Source organism: Apium graveolens, chromosome 2 (genome assembly GCF_009905375.1).
Source record: "Apium graveolens cultivar Ventura chromosome 2, ASM990537v1, whole genome shotgun sequence".
NCBI classification, from domain to species: domain Eukaryota; kingdom Viridiplantae; phylum Streptophyta; class Magnoliopsida; order Apiales; family Apiaceae; genus Apium; species Apium graveolens.
The window spans coordinates 215,046,510-215,059,257 of record NC_133648.1 but is presented as its reverse complement, the minus strand read 5'-3'; the positions used below and the strand labels follow the sequence as shown (position 1 = coordinate 215,059,257).

The 12,748-nt window shown below is 34.6% G+C and overlaps 2 long non-coding RNA genes across 4 annotated transcripts; both read left to right on the top strand.

Annotated features, from left to right (window-relative positions):
• Positions 1-3,601: 3,601 nt before the first annotated feature.
• LOC141706162 (uncharacterized) lies at positions 3,602-4,517 on the top strand. Its single transcript, XR_012568683.1, has 4 exons — positions 3,602-3,871; positions 4,019-4,101; positions 4,211-4,347; positions 4,427-4,517. It is a non-coding gene; the product is annotated as an uncharacterized LOC141706162 (long non-coding RNA).
• Positions 4,518-5,810: 1,293 nt separating this feature from the next.
• On the top strand, positions 5,811-8,272 carry LOC141706161 (uncharacterized). Of its 3 annotated transcripts, none has more exons than XR_012568680.1 (6): positions 5,811-5,825; positions 6,141-6,387; positions 6,492-6,597; positions 6,707-6,848; positions 7,938-8,035; positions 8,141-8,272. It is a non-coding gene; the product is annotated as an uncharacterized LOC141706161 (long non-coding RNA). The 3 variants fall into 3 exon arrangements; XR_012568682.1 differs by having other exon boundaries at positions 7,876-8,035; XR_012568681.1 differs by lacking the exon at positions 5,811-5,825 and having other exon boundaries at positions 6,289-6,387; positions 6,489-6,597.
• The last annotated feature ends 4,476 nt before the right edge of the window (positions 8,273-12,748 follow it).

Sequence of the window (12,748 nt, the reverse complement as noted above, 5' to 3'; positions counted from 1 at the left end):
AAATTAAGAGTAATTAAGCATACCTAACTCACTTACCAACCTAGTAAAGGTGGATTCATCAAGTGGCTTGGTAAAGATGTCTATAAGTTTCTTCTTACTTGGAACAAAATGAAGTTCCACAGTACCATTCATAACATGCTCTATAATGAAGTGGTACTTGATGTCAATGTCCTTGGTCCTTGAATGATGTACTGGATTTTCAGTAATTGCAATAGCACTTGTGTTATCACAGAAAATAGGAATCTTATTCACTTGTAAACCATAGTCCAACAGTTGATTTTTCATCCATAAAATATGTGCACAACAGCTACCGACAGCAATATATTCAGCCTCAGCTGTAGAAGTAGAGACTGAATTTTGCTTTTTACTGAACCAGGATACTAGCTTATTTCCTAGAAATTGACAGGTTCATGTAGTACTTTTTCTATCAATTTTACAACCTGCATAATCTGCATCTAAGTAACCAGTTAGATCAAAACCAGAATCTCTAGGATACCAAATGCCAAGTTTTGGTGTTCCTTTGAGATATCTAAAAATTCTCTTAATAGCTACTAAATGAGATTCTCTAGGATCAGCCTGAAATTTAGCACAAAGACAAGTAGAAAACATTATATCTGGCCTACTAGCTATTAAATATAAAAGTGAGCAAACCATGCCCTTATATCTTGAAATATCCACAGACTTTTTAGTAGTGTTTAATTCAAGTTAAGTTGCAGTGGCCATGGGAGTTTTTGCAGATGTGCAATCCATTAAGTCAAACTTCTTTAAAAGTTCATAAATATATTTGGTTTGACTAATGAATATTCCATCACTAAGTAGAGCCAAATATGATATCATCTACATAAATTTGAACAAGTATACTAGGGCCATTAACATTTCTAAAGAATAAAGTTTTATAAATAGTACCTCTTGTGAAATGATTTTCTAAGAGAAACTTTGACAAGGTGTCATACCAGGCTCTAGGTGCTTGCTTTAGTCCATAAAGTGCTTTCAAAAGATAGTAGACGTAATCTGGAAAATTGGGGCCTTCAAAACCAAGAGGCTGACTGACATAGACTTCGTCCTCCAAGTCTCCATTCAGAAATGCACTTTTGACATCCATTTGATAGACTTTGAAATTGGCATGGGCTGCATAGGCTAGAAAGATTCTGATGGCTTCAAGTCTTGCAACAAGAGCAAATTTCTCATCAAAATATATTCCTTCTTATTGACAGTAGCCTTTAGTAACCAATCTTGCTTTGTTCCTGACCACTATGCCATTTTCATCCATCTTGTTTCTGAATACCCACTTGGTGTCTATAGGATTCTTTCCTTTAGGATTGGGTACTAGTTACCAAACTTTATTCCTTTCAAATTGGTTTAGCTCCTCTTGCATAGCTAAAACCCAATCAGGATCCCACAGAGCTTCTTCTACCTTTTTAGGTTCTTCCTAAGACAGAAAGCTGTTGTATAGACATTCTTCTTGAGTTGCTTTCCTAGTTTGCACCCTTGAAGATGCATCACCAATAATTAGCTCAAATGGGTGATCTCTAGTCCATTTTCTCTCTTGTGGTAGATTATTTCTATATGAAGAGGCCTCATTGTTGTCTTGATGTGTGACAGAGTTTTGATTAGAAGAAACTCCCCCTGAGTTTTTGGATCTTTGAGTTAAAGTTGGGGTTCTTTCTGATTGTGATCTGAATTGGCTTTCAACTTCTATTGATGGATCAATAGATGTTGTTCTTAGCCTTTTGACGAATGATGCAGATTGTCTTTCAACGGATGATGCACTTGGTCTTTCAACGGATATTGAATTATGTGCTTCATTAGTTGTAGATTTTTCTGCATTATCCTTAGATATAATTTCTTGATCACTCTCATCATGACTATCATCACCAATCATCTCAACATTGTCGAATTTGAGGCTTTCATGGAAATCTCTATCTTACGGTCCTTCAATATTTTTATCATCAAACACAACATGCACATATTCCATAACAATATTGGTTCCGAGATTGTAGACTTTGTATGCTTTTCCAACTGCATATCCACCAAAAATTCCTTCATCTACTTTGGCATCAAACTTTCCATGCTGATCAGTTTGATTCCTTAAGATATAACATTTACAGCCAAAGATATGAAGAAAGTTTAATGTTGGCTTCCTATTCTTGAACAATTGGTAGGGTGTCATGCATTTTGCTTGATTAACCAAAGAAATATTTTGAGTGTAGCATGCAGTATTTACATCTTCTGCCCAAAAATATGTTGGTAACTTTGATTCTTCTAGCATTGTTCTTGCAGCTTCAATGAGAGATCCATTTTTCCTTTCAACCACTCCATTTTGTTTTGGGGTTCTTGTTGCTGAGAATTCATGCATGATCCGATTCTCTTCACAAAATAATCTCATCACAGAATTCTTGAACTCAGTTCCATTTTCACTCCTGATTCTTCTAACTTTAAAATCAGGATGATTGTTAACTTGCCTTATGTGATTGATGATGATTTCACTAGCTTCATCTTTGAATTATAGAACATATGTCCAAGAGAACTTTGAGAAATCATCCACAGTTACTAGAAAATATCTTTTCTTTGAGATTGATAATATGTTGACTGGTCCAAATAAGTCCATGTGTAGTAATTGTAAAGGTTCTTCAATTGTTGAGTCAAGCTTCTTTCTAAATGATGCTTTGATCTGTTTTCCTTTCTGACAGGCATCACACAGTCCATCCCTTGAGAATTCCACTTGAGGAATACCTCTTACCAAATCTATCCCGACTAGTTCATTCATAGTCTTGAAGTTAAGATGGGACAGCTTCTTATGCCACAGCCAACTTTCATCTTGATTTGCCTTGTTAAAGAGACAAGTGACAGATTCTGTATTTGATGAGTTGAAGTCAGCAAGGTACATATTTCCTTTTCTCACTCTAGTGAGAACCACTTTGTTTTTCTTCTTGTTGGTCACAACACAGGCTTCAGAGTTGAATATTACTGAGTTGTCCTTGTCACAAAGTTGGATGATACTCAATAGATTGTGCTTGAGTCCATCCATTAGGGCAACTTCCTCAATGGTGACATTGTCTTAGAAATCAAGCCATATCCCATAGTATATCCCTTGTTGTCATCTCCAAAAGTGATACTTGAGCCAGCTCTCTCCTTGAGCTCAGTGAGCAGGGTAGAATCTCCAGTCATGTGTCTTGAGCACCCACTATCCAAATACCAAAGATTCTTTCTGTTTCCCTACACACAATAAAATCAAATCAAGTTGATTTTGGTACCCAACACTACAAGAAAAAAGATAATAGACATCACACATTAGACATCAGTCATTCATGCCACTGTTGTTAAAAACTTCATTAACATCATCTCGCGTTAATGTGATGTCTTTGTATTATTAACACATCACTTCCTTAACAGACCGATGTCTTAAATACTGAAAAAATTCAAAGCGCGGCACTTCAAATTATTTTCCCCTACTTGTTAAAATTTTCCCCGCTTACTTACCAAATGATACCGCCTCAGCTAAATTTTTGTTCCCCCTCTTTTTTTCACTATCTTGTGATTAAACAAACAAAATAAGTAAAATATATTTTATCTCTTCTCTGGTCTCTTCTCGACCCTCACCTCTCTGGCTGTCTCTCTCTCTCTCTCTCAAGTCTCAACTCTCATATCTGCAACGTTATCTCTACTCTCAACCATCTCTTCTCTGTCCTCTCCTTACCTCTCTCCTCTGGTCTCTCTCGACTTTAACCTCTCTCGATTTGGTTGTTTCATCTCGAATGGGTAACTCGAATTGTAAGCTCGAAATTTATTGATCTCTGACAACACGATATTGGTTGGGAGTTTGAAGCTCGAACTGAAATGATATTGATTTGGAGTTTCGAAACTCGAATTGGTGAGTATGTAAGCATTTGTAAAGGGGGTTTTCTGAAAATTGGAACCCTAATTTTAAATAAGGGTTTTATTTTTAAATTATAATATTTGTTATAAGGAGCCTTTTTAAAGTAATAATGATATAATGGTATGCCTGATGTTAATGCAGTTCCTTTTTTGTGCTTTGGATGATGGTGGCTAGAGGCCAGTCCATGGACCGAGATAGAACTTCTAGTATGGGTGCTCGAACAGGTAACTGCTTCATTTCTTTCTATACTACACCTAATAATAGTTCATGCTTGATAGATCAAACATTTTCTATAATAATGTTTTGGTAAATCAGTTGATAAATCATATGCAGGCAGTGGTCAGTATCTAGATTTGAACTTGTTAATTTCTCCACCTTATTTTCCTGATGGTGCTAAAGGGATGGATGATTTTGGGAGTTTAAGTTTCCAGAATCATTTAGATGAAACCCCTGAGGTTTCAAAATCTAGGGTAAGTTAAATATTAATAGTTCAATACCTAGTTACATTTCAACAAAGCTAGCTTATCGGTAATACTCTGTCATCCGCAGAAGGTCACTCGAAAAGAGGAGAGTTCTGCTTCCACAATAATGGGCATTCAACTGCCTCTAGGCCAAGTTTATACACCAGAGCACCACCCTTCTTTCTGGAGTGGTGTAAGTTCAAGTTTTCTTCCTGTCTTTGAGGTATATAAAATGTACATTATGTTGCCATGGTTGTTCATTATGTTGCTCCAGTTATACTTGACTATAAGTGACTGGTTAGTACTTCAATTTCTCAAATTTTATGTCACACTGAAGCAGAAAATCAATAATTCTAATGATAGCTAGGTTCCCATAAGTTGTCAATCTCCTTACCACATAGTTATTTAAATTACCTGAAATATCAGTCACCTCTGTCTTCTTGAACGAAGAGGGCTTATGCAACCCACATATATCAGGGTTTTTTTTAAGATGGTATACTTTCATCTTGAACATGACAAGTCGATGTAAGGCCTTGTATAATTGGTCTCAGTTTTATATGTGTTCTATCCTATATGTGATCATGTAACAGGGAAGAGAAATAAAGAAGAGTATAGGAGTTGATTCGCAGCTACCCTGGGCGTGAAGTGATCAAGGACCTTATGCTGAAGCGACTTCAGTGCCACTCTTCTCGACTGCAGCATCATCAGGATTCATTACTTCAAAGATTACTGATTCATCAGCTGGTGTTTATTATCCTCACTTCACCATCCCACCTCATCACTACGCTTCTACGCCTTGTCAAATCATGCCAAACACTAACAGCGTGTCTTATTTCTGAAATCACAAGCGTTAGGCCACGACTCGAGTTCAGCATCTTCTTCATCTTCGTTTAAGTATAAGAAGACACTAATTGGCCTAAAACAACTGATTGGGTCTTTTGTGACATGTTAAATTGTTTTGTTTTGTATTTGTTATGCTTTATGTTTGTATGGAACATCTTATTCTGCATTTCAACTCATTTCTATAATAATAGTTCATGCTTGACAGATAGAACAGGTAAACTGGTAAACATAAACGTTAAATGAAAATGGTTCATTTAATTTCTCTTTATTAGGTGTAGTATAGTTAGATGATATATAATTTAATTATTGTTTTAAATATATTTATTTATCTTAATGCAGGAAAACAAGGCTCAGGATGACAGTACCTATTTTCTTTCAGATTTTTTTATCTTCTATATTTGGGTATCATCACCTACTAAACTTCAAATCTTTTGTTTTAATAATATATAAACTAGCTACTACTACATAGTGTTAAAAGATTTTAGCAGTGTGTCGCAAACTTGCAATATACAATGAGTTGTGTGTTGATATATTTGTGCAGGATGACATTGAACCAGATTACATACTTTGTTGGGCTAAAACATTCAACACCAACAGTAGCTTGCGCATTGACAAACTTACTTTCGGCTGTCACTTTCCTCATGGTTGTTCCTTGTCAGTAATTACTTTATTTCTTGTTTCATCTTCTTCGCTAGCTCGGTTTAAATCCCCTTTGCCAAGAAAATTATACTGTGATTTAATTTTTTGATCCGAAACACCACACTGAGATACAAATTTCTTAGTAGCGTAGAGTACAAGGTGGTGGTTTTATCTTATCATCCGATGTGTATGTTCCAAATACGCATTTCAAAGTTTTGAATATTTTCTACTGCTTTGCAGTTGATCTATGTGACACCTGTTTACATCTCCACATGATTGTACCCCTGATTATTTTGTTTATCAATTTTTGTGTTATGTAGAATAGAGAGTGTTGCAATCAAGAGTAGAGCAGGGCAAGCGAAAGTTATATGAACTATAATCTATGTAGGAGGTGCAATGTTGCTTTCATTCTACTATGGCTCCAAAGTTCCCATTGGAGAATCCCCAATTCACTGGAACTATGTTATACGGAATTCTCAAGATCCCTCAAACCAAAATAATCATCAAAAGTATTTGGTATTTGTAATAAGCCAGATTGCTTCAAGTAACTTTGAAGGTGTAGTGCAGGTAGTCCTTAAATCTTATATGCTTATAAGCTTATATTGTTAAATTGCTTTTGTTTAAGATATAATCTATTTGCTTATTTATCATACATGGGATGTTACAAGAAGTCAAGTGTCCTTGGCAATGAAAGATCCAATAATGTTGGCCAGTGGGAGTGATGATGGTTCAGTGAAGCTCTGGAATATCAATCAGGCAATTATATTTTTTCTCATGGTGAATGTCATCTTTAAAATTAAATGTACTGCAATAATCTAATTACCTATTCAATGGAATAATTTGGATGTATAATAAGTTGTCTGTCTTACATGTGTTGCTATTGCAGGGAGCAAATATTGGTACCATAAAAACCAAAGTCAATGTATGCGTCCACGAATAACATATTGAAGCTTTGGGATTTATCAATGAGCACATCTTGGGTCCTTGATTGTCCTCTTCAGTCATATACAGGCCACTTAAATGTGAAGGTAATTTAACTATATCTGCCTAATTTATATGTGACATGTTTTGTGATACAACTAATATGAGGCGTCTCTTTTCTAGAACATAATTAGTCATGGTGATGTTTATTGCATGTCTTGAATACGAACAGATGCATCATTAACAATTGTTTTTAGACGGTGTGTCCAATGTGTGTCTGCTATGAACATCAGGAAGCCATGAATTGCAGACTACAAGTTATATTTCCTTCTATTTGATTGGTGAAAATTTTATATATGAGCGATGTCATCATTATTAAAAAGTAAGAGGCAATCAAATATAATTAAATATATAAATATAATTAAATATATAAAATTTAGTGTTTGGTGTGTATACATGATCACGTCACGGATAAACAGTTAATATAATAATAATTTAATTATAAAGTAGTAGAAAGTACAAGGGGGTCATGACTTGAAGAAGTAGAAGGTAAGATCACTAATCAAAACCACATGCTAATATGCTATATGATAAGGGCCCTGGTGGATATAAACGCGGTGTTTCCTTTACTATGGCTTGTAGATATGTTAAGTTCTTCATATCTGATTCTTCAACCCATTTGCCACTTACCACATTGCGGTCCAGCTCCTCTTTAGCTAAGTTTAGGGAAGTTGGATTGTTAAGTAGTAATGACACGGCCCATGTTAGTGTCTCAGATATGCTTTTTGAACCAGTCATGATGATAACCTGAAATAGTTTAAAACTAATTTTATTACAGGGGACTTATGAAGGTCAGCCTGGTTGGATTGTTAGTGAATGAACCTTTTTTTAGTGCATGAAACTCTATATATTAATTTAACTCCAAAGTCAAAAGTGTTACAATAGTGATTACTAGAAACGGATTTCCTACCATTGATATAAAGCCAAAATCGATGTGGCTCTAATTTTTATCGGCTGGAGATGAGAAAAGTGAACAAGAAACTTCTGAAAAGGTTTCCAATATTTTTGTGTTTGTGATTGTATTTATGCGTGTATTCATTCAAGTAAAGTGTATCTTCTGCTGCTGCATATTAGATTTTCTTCTAGGAGCTCATATTAAGTGGTATGCTGTCTAAAATCTGTTTGAACTATGTAAGTTCTGCATAGTGAAGAGGAAGCAGAATGTCAGACGGCATATGATTTAGCTGCTGAAGTGTATATGTCGACATTTGACCGCTCAAAACCTCCCGAGGAAGTATGTTCTACCTTTTCCACTCTTAAATCTTCAACTAGTGTTCAAACTTTACAATATTTTGTGTCATTTGATATGATAAAGTGAATGTTTCATATGTTTGTGCAGTTGATGATCGCGAGGTAGATTCGTTCGATCAGAGAAGAATACACTGAGTCGGGTCATGTACTGCCTCTAACAACATTTAGAAGCTATAATTCAAACTCGAAATATTTTTACAGATCAATGTATTAACAATTTGGTTTTAATAGAATATGAATATGCAAGTCATATTTGTTTTACTCATTAATGTGAGAATGATAATATTTGGTTGTTATTTTGGTGTAAAAATAATTTGATTTTTTTGTATTGTGTAAGTAGTGTAATAACTAAATATACATCACTTTTATTGTGTAAAAATTGATGTCAACAATAAAATACAAATTAGTTTTTGTGAGATAAAACTGATATCTATGTGACAATATAGACATCACTTTTAAAGAAGAAAAATTGATGTCAAAAAATTTAATGTACATCGCTTTTAGATAAGCAACCGATGTCAAAGAATGACATGTTCAAGTCTAAATTGAACATAGATATCACTTTATTTGGGATAAAACTGATGTCTATATGCCAATATAGACATCACCTTTTAGTAAAGAAATTGATGTTTAATATCTGATTTTACATCACATAAATGAAAATATTCGATGTCTATGTGGAAAAAAACATAGCTCATTATATGTTTAATCTGTTGTAATAGGTGTAATTTATTTATTAAATTATTTATTTCTAACATTTTTTGTAAAAAAACAATGCATGGACATCAGCTTTTTTGCAAGAAATGATGTCTAAGCCAGTATAGACATCGGGTTATGGCCGATGTCTAGAATAGACATCACCGATATCAACATCGGTTGCTAAACAGCATAGACATCGGCCAAAAACCGATGTCTATGGACTTTTTTCTTGTAGTGCAAGTTTCCTTGGGTCCTATTCTGTTAGCCTTTTTCTTAGGTTTCTTAGGCCTGTCCTCATTTGACCTAGGCATATGAGATTCATCCTTAGTCATTTGAGTAGAACTTTTGAAACCATTCATCATTACAAAATTATCACGCACATGATGATTTACATGGAAGGGCATATTTTTTGCAAACTTATTATTCCAGTAAGGCATGGTAAATGGCATTTGAGGCATACTAATTGCAGCATAGTAAGAATTTTGTGCAAATGGAATATTAGCAAATTGTGCATTCAAATTATGTGCAGGCATAACATCCACAGGCATGGAAGGCATGTTAGGAAAAGAAGGAGGCGCAGACAAGGGTGCTAGAATAGCAGGTTTGCAATTAACAGACCAATGATTAACACTACCACGCTTCACATAGGTTTTTCTAGGTACATATTTATCAGGAGTGTAGTTGTTATGTTTGATAATTCCTAATTTCACATTTCTATTGCTTTTCCTTTTAGATTCTCCTTTAACCTCAATTTTCTCCAGTCTGTCATTCAATTGCTTGATTGACAGATGGCCTACATTGACTCTTTTGTTCTTTTTCACTTGACTTGTTTCTCCCGGAACAAAGTTCTTGGAAACTGATCCATATTTCTCATTTAACTTAGTTAGCTGGGATTTGCTAACTGGCTTTTTTTCAATCAACGAATGTGGTTCCTTATCTTTTAACGGATAATTCTTTTGATCATTCGACCGATAACATTCATCATCCATCGAATCCACATCAGTTAAAAGTCCTTCCAAGTTGGAATTCAGTTTCTCTTCACTCTTTCTCCAGGCTTCATCACAAAAGGATTTTATACCTTGAACTTTAGTAATTTAAGCATGAACATCTCTGGATGATTTCCATGCCTTGATTACTTCATGTTCTCGTTCAAGTTGCTTTCTTAAAATCTCCTTTTTTCTTTAAGGATTTAGTTAGTTCCTCTTTAGCAGTCTTGCAATCTATCTTCAGTTTTTCAAACTCAACAAATTGAGTGTCTAACACATTGTTTCTTTCACTTAAAAATAGATTGTTCTCTTTAATTTTAGTGTTTTCTTTAGTGAGAGATTTGAGTGTACCACGCAGATGATATAACTCAGTAGACATGTCATTTATAGCATTATTGCACTCAGCTCTAGATAAAAGTGCTAGATTAGTGGTGACTATCGGATTACTTGAAGAACTAACTTCCACTTCATCTGATTTGGCCATCAGGGCTAGATTGATATAGCTTGTATCCTCATCTTCATCCAATCCATCAGCATCTTAGTCATTTTCTTGAGTTAGAAAGGCCCTTTCCTTTTGTTTGAGAAAATTAAAGTACTTCTTTTTGTAATCCACAAGCTCAAACTTCTTTTTGTCAGAATCAGGCTTTCTGCATTCACTTACAAAATGACCAATCAAGCCACACTTGAAAAATTTGAATTTTGATTTGTCAACCATGTTTTTGTTTGGCTTGGTTGCTCCAAAATTCTTCTTGAATTTGAGCTTGGAAAACCTTCTAGATAGAAAAGCTAGATGTTCATCTATGTCATCCATATCATCTTGACTAAGATGGTCTTCATGTTCAGCTACTAGCTCTTCTCCCTTTCCTTCAAAAACTCTAGAGTTTGGGGCAGATTCCATAACTTCAACCTTTATCTCCTTCTCCTTTTCTTGCTCAGCAACCAATGCAATGGATCCTCATTTCTTTATTCCTTTCTCCAACTTCTCATCTTGTTCTATTTCAAGCTCATAGGTCTTTAGAATCCCATACAGTCTATCCAAGGTGAATTCCTTGTAATCTTGAGAGTTTGTGACTCTCATAGGCTTTCATTCTTTTGGTAGACATCTAAGGAATTTGAGGTTTGAGTTCTTTATTTGATAGTCTCTTCCATGCAACTTTATAGCATTAAGTAGTTTTGTAAATCTATTGAAAATGTCAGTGAGTGACCCACTTTCTTCACTATAAAAATGCTCATATTGTTGAATCAGGAGTTGCACTTTATTTTCCCTTACTTGCTCAGTTCCATCACATATAACCTGAATAGTATCCCAGACCTCTTTAGCAGTTTTGCACTTTATGATGTTGTCAAACATATCACTATCAACACCATTAAACAAAATATTCATGGCCTTCTTATCCTTATGAACTTGTTCAATATCTGGATCAGACCATTCTCCTCTAGGCTTTGGGATGGATGTCTCATTTCCTGTAGCAGCTCTCATAGGGACATGTGGACCTTTCTCAATGCAGTACACATATTCTTTATCTTGAGAGAGGAGATGCAGGTGCATCTTCACCTTCTAATGGTGATAGTTGTCTTTTTCCAGAAGTGGAATTTTTACTCCAACATCTTTTCTAGCTCATGTTGTTAGTTGTTGTGATATTTAAACTCTTTGTTCTTCAAGAGCTTGCCCTGATACCAATTGTTTTTCCCAAACAATCTACAAAAGAATTACAGAAAGGGGGGTTGAATGTAATTCTGTCTACTTTTTCAATTTTAAAAACTATTCTACTATGAATATATAATAGTGTTTGATTTAGCTAAAGTCCGGAATGAAAGTATTGAAGAAATCAAACATAAAGTAATTAAATACAAGTATTTAAAAACTTTTTGATGAATTGAATTTATCCACCAGAGATATATATTAATATGAGAACTCTGTGATGCAATGTCTTTGCATACAGCTGCTTACAAGTTGAACTTACAAGAACAGAGAAATTCTTTACATATATGGCTTTATCTATTTATCTGGTAATTGCTTACTAACTTGGATTCTTAATGTTCTAATTGCTACCCTTGGTTTACATATCACCAAGTTACATGATAAAAAGACAAAAAAAAGGATAAAATGTTTCTAGTCTAATTTCATGCTCCTTCTTTCCTAAATCCAGCATCTTTGAATATTTTCAGTTTAGCATGAAAATGGAAATGTTTCTTTGTTCTCTAAAACCTATAAATAGGCTTCCACATTCCATTTGCATACAATCAATGTATGTGACTGTCAAGTCACTATCAACTGCTCTTTTGAATTTGTTCATCCATTGAAACTAAGTTAGATCATCCGTTGAGACTATGTTGGATCATCCGTTGAGAGTCTGGTTGAACATCCGTTGACAGTTTTGTTAATCATCCGTTGATGCCTTGTGGAACATCCGTTGAGACTATCTTCAATGTAGTTAACTCCATTTCATATATACAAGATTATAAGGCATCTAATATTTCCAATTAGCTAACCTATCGTGCATATCAATCTAGTAGTCAACATGACTTAAAAACATTTTACAACATCTAGTTCTCTAAGGCATTACAATATGCAGATATGTGCTACTAAACTTATTAGAACATAAGCTACTCTTTCAACGGATGTTGAAAGTGATCATCCGTTGAAAGCTACAAAATCACTAAATTAAATCTACTAAGTGTTTTATTTAACTTATCATCAAGTACACAACATATTCCATTCAGAATTAGATCTATCAGCATATCCTAATCCTGATCCCCAGCAGCCATTCTCTAAAATTTCCTGAGTTGCCTTCCCTGAGATAGTCCAAAGTTTAATCACCTCTCTTTCTTTAGCTAACTCCTTTTTTAGATAAGCATGGTTTTCTAATAATTTTTCTTTAACATAAACATTATCTCTTTCTTTTTGAATTTCGAGCATGGAAAGCAACTCAGTTTCTAGGTGATCATTCATTTTCTTTAACTCAAAGTTTTCACTCTTTATTATATTGTTCTCTAAGGTTTGATCCCTA